The following is a 26,415-nucleotide window of genomic DNA, read 5'->3' as shown; positions in this document are numbered from 1 at the left end:
ATCAAGATACAGTCTTTGGTAAAGATGGCTTCTTTTACCCACAGTCTCCTTTCCAACTTTTTACTGGCCAGCTTGGCCAGAACCCATCACAGAGATTGTATTGTTTGGTTTCTTTGTCTCCTGAAGAGAAGGATAGAGAAGGAGTCACTGTTCCTTAGATTCCTATAAGTCAGGAAAGCCTCCTGGGAACTCACTCTTCTGTGTCTCACTAGGGTGCAGGAGCTATGTTAATTTTCTGAGGGGTAGCCTTGTTAGTCTGTATCAGCAAAAACAACGAGGAGTCCTTATGGCACTTTAGAGACTAACAAATTTATTTGGGCATAAGCTTTTGTGGACTATAACTCACTTCTGAGGCTGAGGGAACTGGGATTGTTTAGTCTGCAGAAGAGAAGAATGAGGGGGGATTTGATAGCTGCTTTCAACTACCTTAAAGGGGGTTCCAAAGAGGATGGATCTAGACTGTTCTCATTGGTACCAGATGACAGAACAAGGAGTAATGGTCTCAAGTTGCAGTGGGGGAGGTTTAGGTTGGATATTAGGAAAAACTTTTTCACTAGGAGAGTGGTGAAGCACTGGAATGGGTTACCTAGGGAGGTGGTGGAATCTCCTTCCTTAGAGGTTTTTAAGGTCAGGCTTGACAAAGCCCTGGCTGGGATGATTTAGTTGGGAATTGGTCCTGCTTTGAGCAGGGGGTTGGACTAGATGACCTCCTGAGGTCCCTTCCAACCCTGATATTCTATGATTCTATGATTCAAATGTTAATAGACTTAGAGGAAAAGTTTGAAGGATATTTGTGTAAAGTAATGACTTTACTTTGAATCCAGATTTTTTTTTCCCTTTCCACAATGGGAATTCAACATTTGGGATCCTAAATATGTTAGAAAATGAAATAATCATGAAGAATCAAACAGTTAATCACCAAAAGAGTACATAACCAAAGAATCAGTATGGAAAAGGGTCAAAACTAGGGAATCAAATGACGGGAGGTTTTGAAATGACCCATAGCTCTACAAAAGTTCTAAGAGCTGTAAGAGAGTACTAAAAGATCAATGAACTGGATCTCCACCATGTCTGAGTTCCCCAGTAGAAAGGGGTTGCAGCTTCCTTATCCCAAACTCTCTGGCCCTGTTATAAATGTTCCTCAGTACCTTTCTAACTTGTGTCATCAGCAAAAGGTCCTTGGTGATCTTATGCCAGTGGTGGGTCAGGTGTAGTGGAGTTCCTCTTACATGTGCCTCCTTCCCTGAGCTTCTTATGTTTTCCAACAATACAATCCCTCTCCCTTCCCTTATACTGAGGTCTTGTGTGATAAGCTGGTGCAGGAACTGGCTTTGCTACCTTTAACAGCTTTTTGCCACTGGAGAGTGACCTTGTGCCAGAATATACCCCCTTGCTGTTTCTTATCAGGTTAAGTTTACTTGGCACTTCTTGAATAGTGTAAGGTGTGCTTAGCAGACTGAAGAATCCAGTTCAGGGTGTTAAACAGGATAATTGACTCCAAAAAAGCACCCAATTGGCTGATAAAATAACTTGTAAATTCTGATAATTCTGCTAATTTAATATTGTTAACTTCATTGAGCGATATAGTACATGGAAAATTACTTGCAACCTCTAAACACTTCACTGATGGAGTGACCTTATACTGACGGAGTAACCTTATATCTCTTAATATGTTTTTATAAATATCCAAGATATAATGTGTGTCTTGTGTGACCTTGAATGAAAATTGTCATACAACTTAAAAAATGTGCAGGTGACAGTGTACATCAAAGAAGGCGTAGTGGCCTGGACAAGAAATTGCATATTTATCTTTATTTTGGAATGAGGGCACTCTGGGAAGTGCATTAGGTTACAGATACAGGATACACTGAATTTTAGGGCTTCTGTGTTCAATGATGTGGTTTTGCAGAAAATTAAGCTATATGAGTGGCAACTATGTTGTAAGACACGAATAAACATAGTTTCCATGGTGGTGTGTCTTCTCTCCTCCCATCTCCCCATCTGACACTATTTTCTTTTTGTGCAAATATGACAAAACTGACAGCAGAGGCAGAGCCATCAACTTTGAATGACAAGCGGTGCTAAACAACTTTAGCAACCTCGAAGTCTTGGGGCTTTGAATTTAGCAAGGCTGCATGCCATATCAAAGAAAAATTGCTGGCACATCCTGTTTAAAATGAAAACAGGCAATCCTGGTCTTCATGCAATCTGGCTGGGACTCCATGTTTATTTTCAATATTCCTGTACAAGTAAAAACTGTCTGCTAAAGATTACAGTGTGCTAGTTTCCTTATAACAAAGAGTTTAAAAAAAAAAGGTTGGCCCTTTTGTATGCTAGAATAAAAAATCTTATTTTATTTAATGGTATAGGAAGTTGGGAGACTTAAGCATGAGCTGGAAGGGATGAACTTAACATAATTAAGTGCTTTGCTGAATTCGGACTGTAGTGTCGCCACTCTTACTAAAGACTGTTGCTGTCTTTACATTTTCTTATAGGTTCTCCTTTTTACTTTATTCTGGAGTCATGAGTTGCAGGAGTGAATTTTTGGTGACTGTTTTAAAGGCCACTATTCTTGGTGCAGGTCTCCATCTGTCTATTTAGAGACTTATGTTATGCTTATGACTATGGTGGGCTGAATATTTCTGGAATTCTCTGTCTCATAGATTCCCTTCTCTGAGTCTTTAATGCCTCTTTGTGACAAAGGAAGAACAGATGACGCTTCCTCCAGATCCTGTTAATTTTAAGGGACTAGCTAGGATGGGTCATCTGATGTGGTCCCTCTCCTAGGAAAAGGGTCAGACCTTATGAAAAGAAATACTATTGCAATGGTCCAATCAGTGTAATAACACGAAGAGTGAAATGTATTATTTTGGATCACTACAAGATTACTTGTTTTAAATAAGAGACAAAATCCAGGATCCAAACTGGAGCTCCAGTTCAACAAGGTACTTAAGCTGTGCCTAACTTTATGCATGTAAGGTGTCCTATTGAAATCATTGAGACTACTGAGATTTTTCAAGTTAGTGTGCACTTAAGTATATGGCTGAATTGGGCCCTTGGGTCTCTCTTGTGGCATTGCCTCTGAGTCCCTCGGGCAGCTTAATTTTTGAGTGTTTCACTATATTTACATTCTACGTCATCATATTGGTCACTTTTACTGAGTTAGTTAGTGTGATAAGTGATTTGAATCAAGTAAATTTAAAAACAAATGTCAAACAACTTTAAGGTCCTGATTTTCCAGCTAAAAGAAGCCGCATAAAAGAAGTTATGGCTCTTGTTCCTTCCTCTATCTGTCTTTCCCCCCATTAATATGGCATCATGTTCACATTCAGAGATCCCTGCTGTATTATACTGCATGCAATGAAGTACAGCTGAGAGCTATAACTATCATAGCTGTTTTGTTTTATTTTTCAGTGTGTATAATTGCTCTCCAAAGTCTACTTAATTACTCTGCTTTTTGGGTTTTTTCCAGGCATCTCCATTTCAGTCCATGTCCCAGCACTTCACAGTCAGTGTAATAAATTCTGACCCATCTTGAAAGCCCAATAGCAAGGATTGAAAAAAGAGGTGCCTCAAAACAATATATTTTTTTAAATGCAACATATAGACATAACAGTATAAAGAAGCCATTTATATGAGCCATTCAGTCTGTAGGATGATGAAGTGTGATTGTTAATATCAAACATTCTAATAAGTTCTTCAAAGCTGTCACAATAAAATGTTTTGTCCCAGGGGTGAAGGTACAGACTGTTCACCAAACTGTGGCCCTCAATACAGCTAATGACCACTCTCTCACTTTTTAATATAAAGATGAGGCCCTTAGACAACAGGTCCCAGAGTGCAGTGCTTCACCTGATCTGAGAGAAGGGAATTGCATGTTCTGACCTGTAGGATTCTCTTAGTTGCGTCACTCTATTAAGGATAAGGGCAGCTACAGTTTGCTTGATTTAGTGTAAATTAAATCTGGCCTTCACACTCTGCAAATCTGCAAATTGCCAACATCTCTTGTAGTGCAAAGTTTAAGCCCTCCTGTGGTAGTACATATTCTGGAGGCTCTGTTAAAATGATCTTTGGGTGAGTTGTGATGATTCCCTCAGAAAAGTTACGCTTTATAATTTCAGTCCCTATTGTAAAGCTGTAACAGTGTTATTGTGAAGGTGCTCTGGAATCTTCATTGAAAATGTATTCTTTCTGTTCATGAGCCAATTTTCAAATCTTAAAACTCAACGTATTTTTTAATGGAGTGACCCTAAATCATTTGCTGAAAAGTTTCCACTCCAAACTAAGGATTAAGTGGTATGTAAAATTAAGTTTTTTTTTAAAAGTTGCTGTTTTTCAGTAGAGCATGATGAAAAAAGCATCTGAAGCCACAGAAAGTTCCTCCCTCCCCTTTTGTCCATGTTATAAAAAAGAAAAACCAGCCAAACTCATGCAGAAGAAAAATTGAAAGGGGGAGAGGGGAAAAGCTTAAATACCAATTGTCAGTTCAAACCATTTTTTAAGGTAAAATAATAAACCCCTTAGAAAGGGAGTTTGTAATTCATGGTTGGTACATCCTTAACTTTGTGCCATAACTGGTGCAGTTTTTTTTACCCCTTTTGGAGTATTAGCATTGTTGAAGCATTTAAATGGAATGACTTGCAAACACATTGAAACATAACGGAAATTAAATAATATGTTTTCAATTAAATCTTTCAGTGTAGCAGGTTCATCCCTCTTTTTGTTAACAGCATTGTACAAAGACACTTTATGTAACGAGCATCACTGAGGGGCTCTGGAATATTTTGAACCTAAGTCTTTTGAATTCACAGGAATTACCCCATGTTAATAACTCAGCAAATATTGTAATTAGGCTATTAAAAATCTATCGTGATTAATCTGAAAGGAAAGTAGCATTGTTTTCAAATGGTCTAATAACTAGATCATAACCCCTTATCAATTTGAAATGTATCCCATTGGAAACGTGAGGGGATTACACAGCAGAAATAGGGTTTTTCATTCTCTGTGTGTACATCACATGAAGAAATATTAAAGGCATATGAAGGCTCAGTAAATCATTTTGCTATTCAGACACTGAATTTCAGATAAGTGGAATATTTGCTGGTATTTTTACATTTTGTATCATATTCCGAGACTTGAAAAGAATGGAATGTCTTTTTCCTACTTGCAGTAACGTTTATTGCTTCTTATTCAGCGCTTGCTAGTAAAGATAATAAAATGTGAGCATAAATCAGCCTATTTTAAGAGACATATTGTTTTATATAATCAACTTAGATCAAATACATTTTAAAAGAAAAATATTGCGCTGTTTTACATTCATTTCATCTGAAAACAACACAATTACTTATTTTTTTTTTTTTTGTAACTGCCATGTATTTTAGTAATTCCCCCTCATCTTTCTGGATGTCTGACTACATGACTACATTCTCATCCTACCTTTTAGCTGAGTGAAAGATGTCTTTAGATAGAGGGGAATGCCTGCTTGCTGGATGTCACGGAAAGTTGCCACTTTCTCGGAGAAGGGGTGCTCCTCTTGCAGCAGTCATGATTCACAGAATCTTTCAGCAGGCATTTCAGGAGGGTTAAAGTGAGGCAGCTTGCTAATTCAAGAGCCTTTTTTGGTAGCTTTTGGATTTTTTAACTTTTTATGCAAAGCTAAGCTGAATCATATGCTGGCTACTGATTGATAGATCTGCCTTCTGAGTCAGTTCCAGGAGCGAATAATTTTCTGTTTCCCAGCAGTTAAATGGCTCTGTATGAGAGGTGGAAGGGGATTGAGGATTCTTATTCATCTGATCCCATGTGTTAATTTAAAGAAGAGTATGACATTTATTTTGGCATACATCTCTATGCTGGGATGGGATTAGTATGACTTGGAAAGCAAAGTCTCTAGTGTTTCTAATTAATCAAAATTATTTGTATACTTTAAGAAAAAAAACCACTCTGTCATTATGGTGTCTTCCCATGTTTATTGCTCTGTTCACGTTACAGTATCAAAGTTCAGATTTCAGAATTGTTTGGATAATTCCTGGGAGGTCTTATTGCTGATTCTACATCTGTCTTCCATCTTTGTGCTACTATGAGTTTTATATGTACAAGATCAGCCAGATTTAGGATGTACAGGAGCTTTGCCTGAGTAAAGAGTGATGGTCTTAAGAGAATTGACTATCGGTTTTAGAGTGGGACCCATGGAATAATCTCCTCTCCAGCCCCTCTTTCCTCACTCTTCCCCATTTGAGCTGTCTGTTTTGGAACCCTGATTATCTCCATTTGTCATACAATCCTCCGAAGCCCAGGTCACAGCTGTTAGTTCTATGATCAAAGAAGATTACATTGGGGTCTATTGTAAGTCCATCACCTTTTCTCCTTAATTAGCTGGAGAATGCATAGTCATATAACACAAGGCACTTCTTTATCGTCAGAGAAAGAGAGCTTTACCTCTGGAGTATTTTCATGCTCTGGCTCTGGGAGAAAGAATAGGACCAGAAAATCAAACTTAAATCTCGTGAATGACAGTGCAATGGTGTGCATTAACTGTGGATCACTGAGCTGGGTTAGAAGTCTTTCCTTAAAGTTACTATTTAATTTTCACATTTTTATAAAGTGATGAAGTGGGCCTCATGAAATACTGCATCTTTAAGTGAGTGCTGATACAAAAATGAACCAAACACCATCGTGGTTGCTTTTATGTAGTATTACAAATGAATCATAGAAATTGCAGATGAAAGATACCATTCTTTTGCTAGTGCAGAATATTCCCTACAGTACATTCTTAGAGATGGGCCAAAACTGGAACTTCAGTTCAGAATACTTGGGAATTTCAGATAGGTTTGGATTCAGATCGCCAAATTCAAACCTGCTCGCATGGTTTTGGTTTTATGTTGGATCCAAAATGGGAAGGGGTTCACTTTCCATTTCTGGTTCACATTTAGCCAAAATTTTGTCAGAAGAGTTCTGTAGAAATTCTTTTGTCCTCAGATGGAAGAAATTCTTTGAGCTGTTGATCTGCCTGATTGCCCTGTCACTACGATGCCATCTACGTCAAACCCAGACTCTAGCTCTAATTCTGCGTAGAACTTGAGCTCTGTATTTAATGCAATCCAGACATGGCTTGGAACCTTGCCTTTCTACCCACCTTCATTTGAGTTTCCTTGCAAAATTATTCCAATTGGATGAATCTAAGTGGAATTGTCAATTTTTAACAAGACTATTTTGAAGTTAATGGGTGCAATCCTGGCCCCACTGAAGTCTGTGGAAGTTTTGCTATACAACCTTATTTTGGTCCCCTTTTGCATATGCATTGTGGCAAAGCCTTTAATCACATGATCATGCACTATTTTATCCACATGGCACTCAGGGAATGAATCAGGGTTGGTTAGTGAATGAGGCTGGGATCTATAGGACCTTTGCCTCATTTGCTGAAGAAGTTGGAAGGTTTGCAGTAAATGGTGTGAAGGGTTGGAGGAAGAGAAGGGATGGTCTCCTGGATAAGACAGATGAAGGATTCTGTCCCTGCTTCTGCCACAGAATTCCTATGCAGAACAAGACTTTGCTCCTGATCCACTTGAGCTCAGTGGCAAAACTCCCAGTAACATCAATGGTGCAGGATCAGGCTCCAAATCCTTTAAATCAAATGTGTTGCAGGTGGCAACTAATTGTATGCTCCTCATTTTCTAAGTGCTTCATATTAACGCACGTAAGGGCCTGAGTTGTGGAAGTACTGAGCACTCACAACTGCAATTGAAGTAAGTGAGAACTCTGTCCTGAGTGTATAAAGTGCCATAAAATGCTAAGTATTCTGAAAAATAAGGTCCTAGGCATCTTCAAACGGTCACCCAAAATGAGTGGACACTCCTGACCCTAGTGTCTCTGTGCCTCAGTTCTTGACCTTATAAAATGGGGATGATACCACCTCATCTCACAGGAGTAGGGTGCAGATAAATTCATTTAATGTTTGCCAAGCACACACCTATTAATTACGGTAATTAGTGTCACAGAAAAGCTAATGAGTAAATTGATAATTCTGTATTCAGAGCAATGTGTGAAGGGTATGCAGAAATAAGACACCGGTCAACATACTGAATGATGAGGATAAAATGAAACATTGAATAGCTGCCTATTTGGTGAGCACCATCTGTTGTATGCACTGAATGAGGCAGGGGTCTTTTGAAAAAAATAGTGTGTGATCTGGTAATTAAAGTCTGTATCATAATGCAGATGCACAACAGGGCTAATTAAAGTTGCACAGGAAACCTTAATACTGACATTTCCTACCTTTTCAGTGCTTGACTTTGTAATTAATGTTCTTTTAATGTAGGTTTCTTCTTTTTTCTTATTTAATTCATTTACTAAACTTTTTAAAAAGCAAACTGAAAAAATAAAATTTCCATCACATAGGAACACATTGACTCCCACATTGTGTCATCAGCAGGACTGGAACCTTTACATCCATAGCATAGATCTCTGCCACAGGAACTAGTGGAGCAATTGATTGTCATTTTATACATGGACCATCCATAAATGGAGATGAACATGCTGTTTGCCAGTGGGATCCATAGGTATTTGCTGATAGCAAAGGAACGTTGAGACTCAGGAAGCCTGATTTAATTCCCAGGTCTGGTGGTTACAGACCCCTCTGCTCCCATTCCCAAGTCTGGCTCCTTCTAGTCTGCTCCCTCCAGCATGCCTCTGTCCACTCCCTCCCATCACCTGGCTCTTGTCAGAGTCCTCCTCTGCCACCCTCCCCTGGCTGCTGGCTGCTCCCATGCATTCCTGACGTCCATGTGTCTTCTCACTCCACTGCATTCCAGGTTATTTTCTTCTCCTCCAGGTTGATTGGGTGCCAGCAATTGGAGCATTGAGAGCATTTGAAAGATAATCTGTCTTTCAATTCTGGTGCCTCATGCCACTTAAGTCACTGAGAGGAGGAATTGCAGTGACTTTTCAGCTTGGAAAAGAGACGACTAAGGGGGGATATGATAGAGGTCTATAAAATCATGACTGGTGGAGAGAAAGTAAATAAGGAAGTGTTATTTACTCCTCATAACACAAGAACTAGGCATCGCGAAATGAAATTAATAGGCAGCAGGTTTAAAACAAACAAAAGAAAGTATTTCTTCACACAACATACAGTCAACCTGTGGAACTCTTTGCCAGAGGATGTTGTGAAGGCCAAGACTATAATAGAGCCTTGGGATGGAGTTTGCTGAGTTGCTCTGTGGTGATTTCAAATGTGTAGCCTGGTTGGTACATAGGAGTTTTGTGAGGATGGACTATGCTCATTACAAATGGAAACTTTGGAGAATTTAGCTGCTGAACCTTAAGAAGCCTCTACTGCACATGTGCAAACTGCAAATTAGGATAGATTTTCACTGGAATGTCAGAAAGGGCAATTCTTAACACCAGGGCAATGCCTCTGCCAGATTTCAAGTCCCTCTCCAAAGCATAGCAGTGCTAGAGCTTCCCAGTGAAACAGTTGTAAAATGTTTTAACAGCCAAGAGTCCAAAGTGGATTGTTTGAGTGGACAGAAGAGTGACCATAGTGGAAGTCATGAGGACTTCATGAGCCTACCAAAAACTTTAGTCATCTTTGCTAGGAGACTCTTTGCATGCAAGCACAACAGCAAAACATATATATATATACTTCTTCAGGAGGAGAGGTGCACTTATCCCAAATGCCTTCCCATTATTGGAAACTCCAGCAAGGAAGTGCAACAGTGCTCATAGTGATTCCTTCTTGGGACACACAATTCTCTAATTGAGTAAGCACCTAGTGCCTGCTATGTTTCTGCCTCACAAGACAGGATCTGTTACCGAGGGCCTATTTCTCCATCATGAACTGAGACTGAGCCCATCAGCCTGATTTTTGAGAGGAAACACTTGACTGGCTGTTCAGTCAGAGTAATCAACACTTTACTTGCTTCCACAAAGTATCTTTCTCAAAATTTTCAGAAGTGACTATTGACTTTTGGACCTCAAGTTTTGGGTACCCAGTTTGAAAAACTTTAAAAGGACCTAATTTCCAGAAACTGCGGAACACCCCCTTTTGAAAGTCTAGCCTTTTTAAGGTGTTTTGGGTTGGCCATCCAATGTCACAAGCTAATTTTGAAAATCTTGGCCTAAATATGAATAAGATTAGAAAATTAATGAGGCAAAAGTCTTCCAACTTCTCCTTATAACAGTGTTGTTTTTTTCCTTTGTAATGAGTTTATTTGCATGGTATTTTTGGAATCAACAATAGGCTCAGAACCAGACAGATTTTTAAAGTAATATATCTTTAAAATAATATTTGCACAGGAAATTAATTTGTAAGATGAGGCAAAGAGACAACAACACAGTGAGGGGTGAGAAGTAGTTGTAGAAGATGTGCCAATAAAAACACTTTGTTTCATGGGATCACTTGCATAAGCATGTGCTACCCCATTGTTTTACAAAAAAAGAGTCTTCATTTCCTAGTGGATAGCAAACTGCGAACATCTACATGAAAGTAATATTAAAAGGCACATTTTCAGGGTGTTGCCTGTCTAGTTCCACTGTACTGAAAACTATTGCAGGGCTTAACCCTGGAGTCATCGAACAAACAAAACTCCCATTGATTGTCAGTGGGGGTTTTGTTCATATAACAGTTCACCATTGCGCTATAAGGATATAACTTTAACTTGAACAGGCAAAGCAGTTCAAAATTAAAGCTGAAATGCTGTCCTTTGCTCATTTTGCTTAAGTTACTGTTATTGAAGATTTTACCTACCATATATCTTGCATCTCATGCTGTGTTAAGAATTAGTTTTCAGCCTTCAGTCTTGGCACTTCCTTTTTTTGGTTTATATTGGGTCCTTAATGTTACGTTGACATAGCAATTTTTGAAGTTTAATTTTCTTTAAGAACAAATTAGATAATTTGTGGATTTTTAAGATGTTATATTCATGACTTTTCAGTGAGATTTAATAAGTATTGATGTAACATTAACATGAGAAAACATTAGACCTGCTAATGTCTCATCTTGTAGCTACAAAAAGGCTGCTCTTGGTAAAAGATCTAACAGGATATATCCGTATGCAGGCACCATTTGTAAGAACCGAATTTCATTAGACTATTAAGATGTCTTTGACTGAAACTTACAACTTTAATAAATATTGTAAGTAGCAGAGTGCCATTCCTATGCTGTACTCAGGAGCTTTCCTCCTATCAATTCAATTCTTTTTCTTTTTTTTTTCCTTTCTGTCACACCTCCCTCATTAATTTGGCTACTATAATACATTTTTGTCAAAAAGAACATTTTTGCGGCATTCAAACTGGATTAATCTGACATCTGGAAACTTGTTCCCAAAATGGAGCAGTCTTGTCTGATGCTGTTTTGACCCTGACTGCTACATGTTTTGTCATCTGTATTGTTACCGAGTAGTTGGCTGGCTTTGTGGGAATGGAAGCTTTCTGCCCTCTAAAACCACACTGAGGGCCATCTCCTTGAGTTTCAATAGTATTGAAGGTTCAGTTCCACTGGCTAGTAGGCAAACTTGATTGTTAGCCTTTTCCTTCACTTCAAATTTTTTTTTCTTTTTACCTTCTAGAAAGGAGGGACGAACTACTAGAGGGCCACACATCCTGACCATACGTGCCATGACATCCATTATTTCAGATCAATGATTTTTGGGTCTCTTCTCTATTCCATTGTAAAGAAGTGGTGTTGGGGTGATGGCGATTATCCTAGCACAAATAATAAAATAATAATTGAAAATCCATGGTAGTGATACAGGTCTTCTGCATATTCTCCTCACGATACATTCATGCCACTTTACTTCCATTAACTCTGAGGGTACTTACAAAATATCATGATGGCTTTGTTCTCTGGTGCAAGTCTAATGTTTTAGTCACAAAATAATCTTAAGTAGGTAATATCTTAAGAACTTTTGTATCACCATGATAAATAGAAAACTGAATACTGGCTCAGTCTCTATTTCTCTCATTCTCTCACTCCAAAACTTCTGTATTTTCCTTGATTCCAGAAGAAGCAGCAAGGGAAAAATAGTTCTTCTAAAATATGTCAAATGTTTCATATTTAAATATACCATTTCACCAATAATATGCTTAGACCCATAGATATTTTTTTTAAAAACACTGGCTTACTTTGGAACACCATGGAACAGGCCTAATACTGCAATCATCTTGCAAAATCTTTGACTCAAAAGACATTTTTTTCTTCTGTGTGGTCTTTGTATTTCAACGTGAAAGTAGAGAACACTTTCCTTAAAGCAAACTTAAAGAATGCCATCTTTATACCAAGATATCGTTTGATATACTGTACTGTAGGAAATGCTGTTAGCATTAACTTCTCAGGTGAACTAATTCTAATGTCCATCTTAACAGAAAAACACATTTCTGGCTGTTTTGTGCTGCTGAACAGCTCCGTAGGGTGCAACAGAGTGTAAGTTATAGCACCTTTGCTTCATACCTCCACAGCTGCGGTGCGCTGAGCTCAGAATCAGGGCCAGGACTTCATAACTTTGTCTGCTAAATCATTTAACTCAAAGTGTGTTACAGTGCTACTGGGATCTCACCTCATCCATGTACTCTGATTTGCACAGAGACTCTTCTTAGATCAAAGGCTTGCAAAGCAGACGTCACCGTTGCAGCTCTTTGATAACGGTCACTCCTGTCACCAACTCTGGAACGCAGAGCTCTCTGAGCCCATTGCGCTTCCCCCATTCCTTCACTGGCTCAACCCACATCTGGGCCCACCATCACCGACACTCTCTCCTTGCTGCTCCTTCCTGACACCACATCCAAACCAGCCAGCCTCCATTCTTTTTCCAGTTGAAATCTGCCTCAGCTCCCTCTGACCCACCACTCTCCTGCTCCTTCCCTCATTCAGCTAGCCAAGCTGAAACCCTCCTGAACTCTGCTTAATTGGACCCCTCCCCCCACAGTGTATGTAGTTGTGTGTGTACACACACATGCTCACTCTTCCTGCTTCCAATGGTGCTTCTCTTGTCTACCCAACTGGGGTAGAACCCAACACCCCCTCTTGTCACATGCAGCCTGCACCTCCAGCCCTAAACTTCATTCAGCCCTCCTCAGCTCCTGTCAGTCACTCCAGAACCCTTTACCTTTCCCTCTGCCCCACTCTAGGCTGTTGCTACAACCCCTTATCTCCCTACTCTTTCCCCTCCTAGACGTTCCTATTTCCTCATTCTGCTCTATGCATCATAAAAACAGCCATCCTGGGTCAGACCAATGGTCCATCTAGCCCAGTATCCTGTCTGCCAGCAGTGGGCAGTACCAACACCACGTGTTTCATTCTAAAGAGCACCAAGAGGGAAATGCAGGTGAGATTCTATCTTGTGAAAATGTTTTATGAAATTTAAGCATATCTCAGAGTCTGTAGACAATCTTAGACCTTCCTAAAATTAGTTAGGCTGATCCAAGGCTTTAGATTGGTTCAATCTGCCTTCAGGCTTTACAACACATAAAACTGCAAACAAATTCTGAAAAATATGAGTGGAGCAGGGGATGGGTAGGATATCAGGAGGTTGTAGAAGGATGTAGATTGAAGCCGCAACGTGTAGCTACTTAACCTGAGTTAAGCAAGGTAAAATTAATTCATTCTTAGTTTTGTGGGAATATCTCTTCCCTTTCACTTTGGAAATGACAGAATAAAAAAAAAAGTAGGAAAGTTTATTCAGGAAGTGTGAAAATGCAAAATGTTTCCAAATATCTGCTCTGTTTAAAATCCTTTATTGAAACAGTACAATAGTAACATGGAAAACTTTTTCTTGTATTCATATAAGTAGGAAAGCTTATACACTAGCAAGTTTTTCTTCAGTGCTTTAAGGATAGTAAGAATTTTCCATTCTAAACCTTTCTGCCTGTTAGAAAATTCCTGCCAAAATATACCATGTGAATTAGCTTGGGTCTGTGGTTTGTTCACTTGTCAGATTGCTTATGTTTCATGACTGCTCTTTCTTCCTTTCCTTTTTTTTAATAAAAAGTATTTAAATTTCATCAAAAAATGGTAATGAGGACAGGAGAAGCAATTCAAATCTAATACTTTTGATTTCATTAATCAAGCTATTGCCTAGTACCAAGATATTAAAAAACAGAAAATACATGGTAGTATGAATTCTTTTTCATGTCACATAAGAACAGCCATGCTGGGTCAAACCAATAGTCCATCTAACCCAGTATCCTGCCTCTGAGGCCTGGTCTGCACTACAGAGTTAAGTCGACGGAAGCTGCCTTAAATTGACCTGTTAATGTATGCGTCTACACTACTGGGTCCTTTACGCCAACCTAAGTTGCCTCTAATGTCAACTTCTGTATTCCAGCTCTGTGAGAGGCATAGCACTTAATTTGATTTTCATGGGTCGACAGCGAGGTAGTGCAGACACAGCGTTGTATAATTTGACTTAATTGGCCTCCAGGTGGTGTCCCACAATGCTCATCTGTAACCACTCTGGAGATCATTCTCAACTCTGCTGCACTGCAGCCAAGTACACAGGAAACAGCCCCACCCTTGCTAAAGCCCCAGGAACTTTTGAATTGCCATTTCCTGTTTGATCAGCATTGGGAGCATGCCAGCTTGAGCACAGCTGGTCATGGAGATTCTACACCCCAAACGCACTCCAGCCTGGTCTGCACAGGAGGTGGTGGATCTCATCGCGTGGGGGAGAAAGGCTACACGAGGGCACACAGAAGTACCGTGTGAAAATAAAAGAACTTCGCCAAATGTACCATAAGGCAAGAGAGGTGAACAGTCGTTCTGGTGCTGAAACCCACATCTGCCAGTTCTGCAATGAGCTGCATGCGATTCTCCGGGGTGACCCTACCAGTACCCCCAAAAGCAACATGGACACATCTCAGGTGTGTGAGTCTACGGACAATAAGGAGGACAATATGGTGGATAAGGAAAAGGAGGAGGAGGAGAATGGGATATAGGCAAGCAGTGGATCCATTCTCTCCATGAGCAAGGAAATATTTTTAACCCAGGAGCCCTGTGGATCTCAGGACATGGGGTGGCCACCCGCCGCCCGGGGGGAGTGACTGGTGAGTATACAGTTCAAAAATCAATCCAGTTAAACTTAAACACGCATTTGCATTTTTGGTTTCATTTAATGTTGTTGTGAAGAAAAGCGAGGAATTCTGTTGGTTTTTTTTTTCCATTTGCCTCCCAGAGCAGCAGCCAGCTGAAACACTGTTTATGTGGGTGTGATGTGTATGTGGACTGTGATGAACTTCTCTCTCTCTGAAACTCTCTTCTAGGGAAGGTTTCTTTGAGGCAAGGAGGAAGGTTTTATTTTTTCAGCCTCAGGCATGGACTTTCACACTCACTTTCCTCTAACCTAAATTCTGCTGACATCATGGCAGTACACAGCATCAGCATAGCAGCATAGCAGCATAAGGATCAGGTCTAGTCTCTCAGCCTCTCCTCCCTCTCCTTCCTCCTCAGGAGACTGATATCACATAGGGTCACCTACGGGAAAATGGAGGGTATTATCTTTAGCTGAAACAGCAAACAAACACATACACATGTAGACACACACACACACACACTGATCGCCAAACCACACCACTGCCTGCATGCTGCAGCTAAATGTACTCTCAGCATAATGTGCAAGCATGTCAATCAAGTGGCTTCCTGATAGGGGGGTGGAGGCCTCCTCTGTCCCTCTCCCCCCCCCTCCCCCCATGTGACCCATTCTTAAACAACATGTGACCCATGGAAGGGCTAGGGAAGGTGTTGCTACTTATAGCTACCTGACTGTCTGACTACTGAAACTTCTAAAGAAAGTACAGTCACCCCTGACTCACCTACCTCTCATGGCTGGCTGAACAGGTAAAAAAGATCACTGAAATGGTAGGATTCTTGGGTTTTTTATTTGTGCAGATTTTATAATAATATTTTTTTTTTTTTTTTTTAATAAAAAAAACTTTTCTAACAAAATTTGTATTTATTCAATGGTTGCTGTTGCTTTTGTTGTCTTAAAGCTGGAAATGAAATTGGCATTGTTTCAAATGTCTGTACAGAGGAGGATGATCAGGAGGAGGAGGGAGGAGAAATGCGAGACACATGGGAGGAGAAGAATCAATAATCAAGGAGGGAGAGACTGGAGCTCAGGAGAGACAGGGAGCTGGAGTCGAGAGTGAGAGAGAGTGGATGGAAGAGCAGAGCAGGAAAGTATCCCAGGCAGGACATGAAGACACAGGATGATGCGTGAGCATGACTATGTGAGCCACCAATCAATTGACGCGTCTGGTTGAGCTGCAGGAACAGTTGAGGGAGGCAGGAGAGCTCTCTGCAGTCCTGCTGAACCTCAGCCATCCTGGCTCTCACACACAACTCCCCTCCCCAAAAACACCAAGTTGTGGGAAGGGGAAAGTCCTTGGGGAAAGACACATTCACAGGGCACAGGAAGGAAGAGAAGGAAACAAGTCACAGACCTTCACATTGATGTGTCATGATGCTTTGATCATGTACCTTATGTTATTTTCTTCCCAAGTTTATAACCCCTTTATTTATTGTTATTATCTTTTTTTTTCATTTTTTCTTTTTTTTTTAAATGTTGTTAATTAAAATAAAATAATGAGAAATAAATGAGGTTGCTGGTTAGAGGTAAGTGATGCAGGAGGAGGGGGGAGGGGGAAGGCACAGGGAAGACAAGCAGCTCAAGATAAGGGAAAGTTTGGGAAGACAAGCAGCTCACAGCTCTGTGACTCAAGGACTCATGACTTTTGCTTTTTTTCAGAGATCAGCAGCCCCTCCTCTCATTCTTGCCTTCTTCTTGCTGCTAGCCTCTTGCCCCTGCAGAGCTCCACTTTGCTTCCTTCTCTGCCAACCCCACTGCCTCGCCTCCCTTCCCTCCTCTGCTTTATCAGACTTTGCCTCACAGACAGGCAGCTGTAACAGTAACATTCTATAACCAATCAAGGTTGTCTTCAATAAGTAAACACCTCTAAGCGGCACTTCTAAGACACAAAGGCACATTACCACCATCATTCTACCACTGAGCCTCTAGTTGAATGTTACTTACTGGGCTGCAGTGCAGGCGCTTGGCATCATGGAGCATGGGAGGGCTGGGGCTGGCTGAGCATCCCAGGATCACGAACATGATCTCAACACTTCATTGCGGTGGTGGAAAGAGTTCTGAAAGAAAAGTTTGAGAACAGACTTTCCCCCCAAACATGCGAAACAATGCACCTTTCCCAGCCCACCAAGATGCCCCAACACCATTGAAAAGAACACTCCACATTACCTACTTTGATCCACATACTGTGGAAAAGGTTGATGGATAAACTGTTTGCTAGCACTCTTGGTCTGGTGCCAAGAACAGATGGGGATATCTATCTCCACCACCACATCCCCAACCAACCACCAGGCAAACCATCCCAATAGAATCAGCCAGCACTGCTTGCCTTTTCTCTCAAATAGCAGAGCAGAAGCTGGGATCTTCAAACTTGGAAATGATCATTGATGATTTGATTTTGTCTCTGAACTTGACTGGTGCTTCGGCTCCTTGTCTGGCCACTGTCACGCATGACAGCTTTTTTGCTTCAGCTCTTGCCACTTGCCAGCTCACTAGACTAACAGAGCAGATTTTATCCAGCAACAAATAATTTAACAGCCTTTGAGTGCATGAGGTTTTTTGAGCATTTTGCATACAAAATGGAAACTGAATACGGAAATCTCATTTTTGTCTTGGAAAATTGCTGTGAACTTCAGGGCTCCAAACTCTGCTTCAAAAAAACTGAAATCACTTCTTGCATCTGAATGAGTTGCAGCCAGCAGTCCAGAAAGCAGTCAGTGCTCCCAGTGGTCAGCCTGCCCAGCAGTCAGTGCAGGCAGCCAACTGCCACCAGCAGCTGCTTGAATTGCAGCAGCAAGCTGTGCAAGCTTTTTGCTTGCAGCACAGTGCAATGCTCTTGCCACAAGACATTGCAATATTGCCATGCTAGCTCAGCAGATCTCTCTGTATACTGCAAGATATACAGGAGGGTAATAGATGCTAAGCAGGTAATGTTGCTGCTGAGTAGACATAAAAGAGTGGATATGATGGTTGGGTTGTGTTGTTGATGAGATGGAGGAAGGATGGCATCATGGTCAGCAGGCAAACAATTACATCCATCCTGTGACAATGTTTAGTCCCAACAAGGGGCACATGCTTGTCAAAAAACTTCACCATGCAAATCGGTACTTGGGATAGCTTCTCACACGATGTGCTGCTGCACAGAATTGGCATGTGCATGCTAGTGAGTTGAATTTGAGATGGAGAGCATGACATGGTTCATATCATGTCAACTAAATAAAATGAATGGTACTAGGTAAGTCAACAACTTGTTAAGCGTCCACTTTTTTGTAAAAATTACACTGCAAGGTGCATGAAAAGGCCCAAATGAGTGTGAGGGAATGAATATAGCAGGGTTTGAGTGATCAGTCCCAGCTTGTCGAGTCCCAGCATCTACAAACCCAGCCATTGAATGTCAAGCTTCCAAATAGTGTAACTGGCAGTTTTATTGAACACTATCATGATTTTAACTATCTCATTTTATGTTAGGTAGTTCCACATTTCATCTACTATTCATGATTTCAAGTTCATTTGTTTCATTGCAACAAGTTGTTAATTTTGTTCAGTTTTTCCAAATTTTTTGTTATGTTAATAACCTGTTGCATCCTAATTTTTAAGATGTTGTATTATTCATGTATATTTCATTTCCAAATATCCATATTTATCATATTCTATATGATATTCAAATATTATATATAATTTATACTCTCTTGTCTTATCTATTATTTATTCTGCTTATTGTATAAAATAAAAAATAAATATAAATATTCTAAATGTATGGTAAAAAATTAATGTATTAATAATTTAATGTTATTTATCATTCATTCTTTAATTAATTTATTCAATTCTAATTTGTAATTATTTATATATATTTTATTCTTGTTTTATTTATAATTCTTTTAATTTGAAAAATTTTTTATCTCTCTCAAGACAAACTACATGCTTATTTTTTAAGATTTTTAGTATAAGCTCTATATATTTTACAATTATTTTTTTATGGTATTTTAGATTAGACAAATTATTTACACTATATTATTATATAATTATTATTTAGATTTGTGGTTAGACAGGTTAAGATATTTCAAGGTGCACTTGTAAGCCAGTCTCAAAATTATTCTTTACAACTTGTTCATGCTTATCATTCAGAATCTAAGTGCACATTTCAAGCATTTGATTGAAATCAAAACAGGTTTTAATACCAAATTTAAAACTGTCATAAATACTCTTAGGCTGAGATTCTTAAAGGTGCTGAGGGGATTGGATGCCCAATTTGCATTTATTTTTAAATCCCATCTTCAGTCAATACAAAAATGTTAAGGCTTTTAATCATTTTTTTAAGTTACTGACCTGACCTTAAATGGGTGCTCAGTTGAGTGATTAAACCAATTGTTTAAAAAAAAAAAGCTAATATTAATGGAAACTCACAATGTTAGAAACCACTAGGAAAGGGATAGACCATAAGACAGAAAATATCATAATGCCATTATATAAATCCATAGTATGCCCACACTTTGAATACTGCGTGCAATTCAAGTTGCCCCATATTAGAAGTGGAAAAGGTACAGAAAAGGACAACAAAAAAGATTGGTGATATTGAACTGCTTCCATACAAGGAAAGAGTAAAAAGACTGGGTTAGTTCATCTTAGAAAAGAGATGACTAAAGAAGGATATGACAGCGGTCTATAAAATCAGGAATTGTGTGGAGAAAGTGAATAAGGAAGTTTTATTTACTCCTTCACATAACACAAGAACATGGCGTCACACAATGAAAGTAATAGGTAGCAGGTTTAAAACAACCATAAAAAAGTACTTCTTCACAGAACACACAGTCAACCTATAGAACTTATTGCCATGGGATGTTGTGAAGGCCAAAAGTATAACTGGACTCAAAAAAGAGCTAGTTAAATTCATGGAGGATAAGTCCATCAATGGCTATTAGCTAAGATGGTCAGGGACCATGCTCTTCATGTCCCTAAACCTCTGACTGCCAGAAACTAAGACTGGATGGCAGGGTGGATCACTCAATAATTACCTTGTTCCGTTCATTCCCTCTGAAGCATCCGGCAGCAGCCACTGTTGGAAGTCAAGATACTCAGCTAGATGGACCTTTGGTCTGACCCAATGTGGCTTTTCTTATGTTCTTAAATGGTGTGGCTAAAGCACAGGGCTAGCACAAAAGACACCAGGTTCTATTTTTGGCATTCCAACCAATTTCCTGAGTGACCTTAGATAAATCACTTAACGTCTCTGTTCCTCAGTGTACTTACCTGTAAAATGGTAATAACACTTGGCTGCCTTGATGGGTCTTTGCAGGGATAAAATAGGGAAAAGATTCTTTGTAAGTGCAATAAGTTGTCTATCATTTTTTTACATTAACTACCTCCCTTTGCTCAGTGAGGTAGTAATCCTTCTTATGGACCAATATCTGTAAAAAAATTTTATAGGAGCATGAACAAGTATGTCCACAAATCTTCCATTTTGTTTTTATCCCTGTGACTTTCAAATGACCAAATACTAAACGGAAATATGATTAAGTACCTAAACTTATTCTCTTATTTTGAGACTGTTTGCCAATGTTCTGCCTGGATCTGCATGTCACAGCAAACATATAACCCTGTGGAAAGATGAGTTTATAAGGGGAACATAGACACAACAAATGCTAACTTCCATAGCCAGCAGGTGCCACTGTAATTCTGAATGGCATATGGTAAATGTCATAAGTGAGATTTAATGTTCTAAAGGGAAAAATAAAAATTTTATTATTTATAATTGGCAATTCTTAACTTATATTGAATTGACTTACATTGGAAATGATTTATAATTATTTGGTGGTTATGTTGGGTTATTGGGAGTTTATGAATGTAATCCTTGTCTGAAACTCGCTAAGCTATGCCTCGAGTTGAAATAAGGACATCAGAAGTAAGTATTTGTCTCTTGATTGGTTTAAAAACATTTATTTTATGTTTAATTGTAAAAAGATGGCTATTTTCTGAATCATAAATTAAAGTATAGGTTCCAATATTTATTTTAATCATGAAATTCAGGGCTCAGTATTTGCAACAGTGAATTAAAAACATCCAGCAATATGAATGTGCCAGTAAAGCTTGAGAAAAAGAAGTAAGAAACTATTAATAAAGGAGGAAAATACCATGGATTTGATCTCTCAAAAATGAAAAGTTAGTAAAGAAATAAGACATCTGATCATAGTTCAAAGAAACAATAATATATTTTTGAAATAGTATTTATTAAAATCACATTTTTGTAAAAATAAAAGTAAAATAAGAAGAGAGAATCAAATATTGGATTTGCTTAGATTAACATCCCCCCCAAAGAAAAACAATACCTGGGGCCTCATATTCTTGATTTTGTTATTTTCATCAGCAGGGCCGTCCGTAGGGGCTGTGTGGGGGCCCGGGGCGGGGCCCGGAGTGGAAGTGACAGATCAGTCTCTTCCAGGACCGATTGCGCCAGCCAATTGCACCACCTACAGGGCCCCCCAAAGTGCAGAGCCTGGAGCAAGGGGGTCAGGGTAGAGGTGACAGATTCATCTCTTCCGGGACCAACCACACCGGCCAATGGCACAGGGCCCGGAGTGGTTGTCCTGATTCGCCCTACCCAAGGGACAGCTCTGTTAATCAGAATTGATAAATCTACTCTTTCTGACAGATAACCTGTACAAATAACATTAGATATCTTGGGGAAGTATGTTTGAAATATGTGTTAGAAATGGGATTTTAAAAAAAAAAAGGGTAAAATTTTCCAAAGTGATTAAGACTTTCCAAAAGACATTTAGAGCCAAATTTTAAAAGGTATTTGGGCACCTAGTGGGATTGTCAGAAGTGCCTAGGCACCTAACTCCCATTGAAATCAATGAGTTTTAAGGTCCTAGTGCTTTTGAAAACCCTACTAGGTGCCTAAATATCTTTAAAAATCTGTCCCTTAGGCATTTAGGATCCTAAGTATACTGTTCTGAGTCATAAAGAGATAACAGGCTGTCAGCAAAGTCAGTGTAAGAAAATATTATGGTACCATGACACAGTTCAGTAACAATTACAGAGCCACCAAGATATCATTTGTCTAGGAAGACTTCATTCATTTTTTATTTTCTTTGGCTGTTTGGTGTCCCATATGTAGCAGATGATGATTTCACTTGGAAGTGTGGTGGATATTTTTATCCATCTTGAAAAGTGCCTTAGCAGGTGAACTTGTTGACCCATTTACTTCGTAAGAAGGGAGAAAAGATATAAAATTGATTATAGTCATTTTGACTAACAAGAAACAAAATTGTACTACTTGCACCTTCTTTTGTTTCTCCAAACTAATTGGATCACAATCCTAGCAGACCAAGTAACTCTGTAAATAAGCGGATTTAGTTACTAAGAATATAACACCTTTTTATTTTTCTGTGAAATCAAAACACCTCTCATGTTTCGGTCGGTGACATACTGCTGCAATTTGTTGTTTCTCTCTTACACTAAATGGTGAGGAGAGGGTCATTTAATTGGTTCATTCAAATGTTTAGCCAGAGAGGTTTTGGAGGTTTGCTAATAAAATACAGAAGCTTATTCTCCCCTTTGCAAATATGAATGGAGGGAATGAAAATTGTGAGACAGATGGGATAAGAAGTAGGGTTATGGAAGGGAGCGAACTCCTCCCTGCTTCCATATCACACAGAACTCCTCCTATTGTTCCAGGGAAATTTGTGAGAGGAGCCATTCAACAGCAACTCTCTGAAGGATGCTTCCACATGCCCCTCCCAGTAGTTTGTGAGGACTCTCTGCGTCTCTTCAGGGTGTGTGTATGTTCAGAGGGAGAGATTCCAAGCTTTGTATGGCTGATGGCAGAACTCCCCTGTGTCCCATTGGACTCGTAGACTTTACTTTTACCTTCTCTGTGGAACCCTGAAGCCCTTCCTGCAAAGGGAGCAGGTGAAGACCTGCTGGAGTTTCCTAGACTTTCTGCTCCCTACTGTGGAATTTTCTGTGGGAAGGTACAGTGTAGCCCACCAGCAGGTACAGAAAATGAATACAAGTTCAAACTAAAGAAAAACTTTATTGGAAACCAAAACAGTTTTCAGAAAAGACACATCAGTGCAAATTGACTCTAATTTCTTGATTACAAATGGGTTACATACAGTAACATGCTTTTCAAAAGTGCAAAAAATATTTGCACACACATTTTAGAAAGGAACGACTGAGAATACTTGATTAAGTGATTTTGAATTCTGGGTTTTCTGATATCAAAAAAGGCGGGAGGAAGGAAGAAAGAACTGAGGCCTTTGTTCCTTCTAAAGCAGCACTCAAATGGGTTTTGTTCGGTGCAGATTTCATTAATATAAAAAGGGTTTATTTTCAGTAACTGGAGCTTTTTCTACATTACCAGGGGTGCTAGAGATTTTCTTTTCACAGCTAAAACCAAGAAATCTGTCAATAGTATTTCATATTTGTGTTTCCAGTATATTTTCCAGGTCCCAAATGGAGTCCTGAGGGTAACCACAGTTCTTGGTTATCATCATCTGTCATGTTAAGGCTGACATGAACAGAGCTTACTTTAGTGCCACTTGTAAGATGTCCAGTGACCAGGATTTCTGTGGAAACATCAGGCATTTTTCTTGCCTCTTTTTTAGGGGTCTGAGTGTCTCCGCACAGTCACTACAACCTAGTCATTGCCAACTAAGGAAGCACAATTCTTGCTAGGTCTAGAATGAAGCCATTACTTTTTCTTGCATTAATGTAACTTGAAAACAGCTAAACTGCTTTATTTTGGTAAGAAAAAAATGCTGCTTAAGCAAATATCTTGTTTGCTAAATTTAAGCTGGGAATGAATTATGGCCACCATTACAAACATCTGAAAATGTGGGGCATAATGGGAGCACCACACTGCTCTTAACTATATTAGTGGTTAAACGAACAACATTGAAATAAAACATGATCTGGGGAAACTGAGGCAGCTGTCTTTTATCCTTTTTTTCAATGTGCTAGCTGCTGTATTACTCTAGCTGTATTTCAAAGAAAAGGAATCAACTCTGGTTTCATATTATTAGCTCTCAGAAAAATTAAGAGGACATGAAAGACAAAAAGGACCTCAGTGGTATATGTAGGATCTAAACGTGTTAGGAACATATTATTTTCTGATGTTTTTAAAATGTGGAACATTTATGATACAATGATTAATTTCCTGACAATTGATCTCCCAGCTTATCATTACTATAGGAATTTAATCATTTGCTTTATGGATAGTAATAATTGTCAAAAAAATCTGTAGGGAAGCCAGGTCCGTAATGTTATAAAAGAATATCAAGTTGATAACTCAGATCAGGCTGTAGAAAATTATTTGAACTGCTCTGCTGGTAAATTTTGAAACAGCACAAAAGAAGTCCTTTGGGATATGGGATGCCTCTTGTTTCCAGCATGAAAGCCAATAAGTGGCATTAATGCCTATTCCAGAGGGAAATGGTTACTTCCAAACAGCTAACGATAACAACCATCAGATGGAGGGAGAGGAGGAAAACAAAAACAAGGAGGAGGGGGAGAACACCAAAACTGAAATCCTTTTAAGTCGCCTGTGTCTTTGCACAAACTATTTGCTTTATTGGGCTTTGAATAAAACCAAACAGGAAAGATCTTAGACCTGTGAAGCTGCCAAAAATTCAGTGGTCTCTGGGAGTTTGACAGTTGAACTACTAGACCTATCTGGTATGTGAAACTGCTGGAAAGAATTGTTCCACTAAGGAGCCAGTGACGGCACTGCTGGAGCTGAACAGTGTGTGCGGATTCCAGAGAGTCTGTTTCTGAAAGCTTAAAAGGAGCACGTGCAGTGATCTGACATCTAATAAATTGATCCAGTCAGGTCAGATAAAGCTTCTTAATTACAACGACCTCTGAGGGGCTAACACTAGAAAACAAAGTCACTGCATTGATGAAATCAGGGTGGCATTTCTTCCATTTAGGCATATACTGCCAGATCCTTAAAACCCACTTTTCTTCTAAAGACCTACATTACCTGGTGTGAGTGGAATTAAACTAATCCTGGACTGCAGACCCTGCCATCGTGTCTTTAGCTGTAAGGCAGGAAAGAACATCTCAAACTTTTTTCAATTACATTTATTGTAGGTAAATGAACAGGCGGTAGTTTCCATGTTCTGCATTTCCTCCCTGTGGAAGGCATTTGGGGAGAGGGTTGAGTAGACGGAAAGTGCTGAATCAAAGCACTCCTAAAAGAGTGAACCTCTAGTTTTGTAAGTCTTTGAAAGATGAGTCCACAGACTTAAGAGCTAATGTAAGACAATGTAAGTATTAAAGATTCAAAGAAAAGGGAAATCATATTAGTTGGTTTCCCTTCTAGGTAATTCCCTCCAGTCTTACTTGTTAGGATAATCTGTCCAATGAGTGCATGCTTGGGAATATGTCCAGTTGATGGTGGAGAAAAAGAGGGGTAAATAAAAAAAAACAACTAATATGTAGATACTGCTGAATAAGTCAGGAGGCTGAAGAGAAGATAGACTGTAGTGAGAGACCGAAGGAGATGAATAGTTCCATTAGGGCAGTTGAGACATTGTCATTACTCAGTGCGTAACAAGAACCTGGAAATTAAAGTTGTGTTCCTGTGACCTGCATGCAGTGAAGAACAGCTTCTCAAGCTAATACAGATGTGGCTGATAAGGCCAAATGAAAATGAAAAATGTCAGTCTGCCATAACATAGCATGACCTCAACAGTGGTCCTACAGACCACTTAAATCATGGAACCACAAATAGGAGGAATAGATATGTGTTCCCCTTCTAAGGCTTTGTAGTAGCCAACTGCAATCTCATTGTTAGTTTAAGGGCTGCTCTAACTTATGCACAAAAATCTGGGCAGTTTAGCAATACAGCCTATACAGTTGTCCTGCATCGTGAAAGGAAAACAGATGCTGTTTGTACCATTATGTGTATGGATGATTTTGGAGAAGGGGCTAGAAATAGTCAGACACATACTGGAATTTGGGCCTCTGCCGCCAGCAGCAGATTCCTAATAAATAATAATATAGAGTGCAGTGTTTCCCAGAAGGCCATGCAGTGATTGCCTCTGTTCAAATTTATTTTATTTTATTTATTTATTTATTTATTGGCCATCTTGTGCCAATAAATGTCTAGGCCATCTCCTGGACATTAGCCTGTGTTTGAACCACTTAACTTACTACAGCTTTGGGTGGTGAACTTATATACCAGTATTATTTTCTTCTGCATTACTTTGAGAAAGAAAATGATATGGTCTTTAGGCAGTAAGAATTCAGGCATAATACCTGAAGCTAGGTAATGGCTAATAGGGAATTCTGATTATGTTATTAATGTTATAAAAGTTTAATTGACTCAATCCAT

The 26,415-nt window shown here is 39.3% G+C and overlaps 2 protein-coding genes across 3 annotated transcripts in view; one reads left to right on the top strand and one right to left on the bottom strand.

Moving 5' to 3' along the window:
• Positions 1–5,604, bottom strand: part of COL10A1 (collagen type X alpha 1 chain) — a 62,757-nt gene extending 57,153 nt beyond the window's left edge. For both annotated transcript variants that reach the window (XM_039529706.1, XM_039529704.1), the window contains exon 1: positions 5,437–5,604. The gene's annotated coding sequence lies outside the window, so the exon portion shown is untranslated. The remainder of the gene's footprint in view (positions 1–5,436) is intronic.
• Positions 1–26,415, top strand: part of LOC120400755 (dermatan-sulfate epimerase) — a 267,676-nt gene that overhangs the window by 83,510 nt on the left and 157,751 nt on the right. The window lies entirely within an intron of this gene.

This window comes from Mauremys reevesii, linkage group 3 (genome assembly GCF_016161935.1).
Source record: "Mauremys reevesii isolate NIE-2019 linkage group 3, ASM1616193v1, whole genome shotgun sequence".
In the NCBI taxonomy this organism is placed as follows: Eukaryota; Metazoa; Chordata; order Testudines; family Geoemydidae; genus Mauremys; species Mauremys reevesii.
This window is presented reverse-complemented; position numbering and strand designations above follow the sequence as displayed.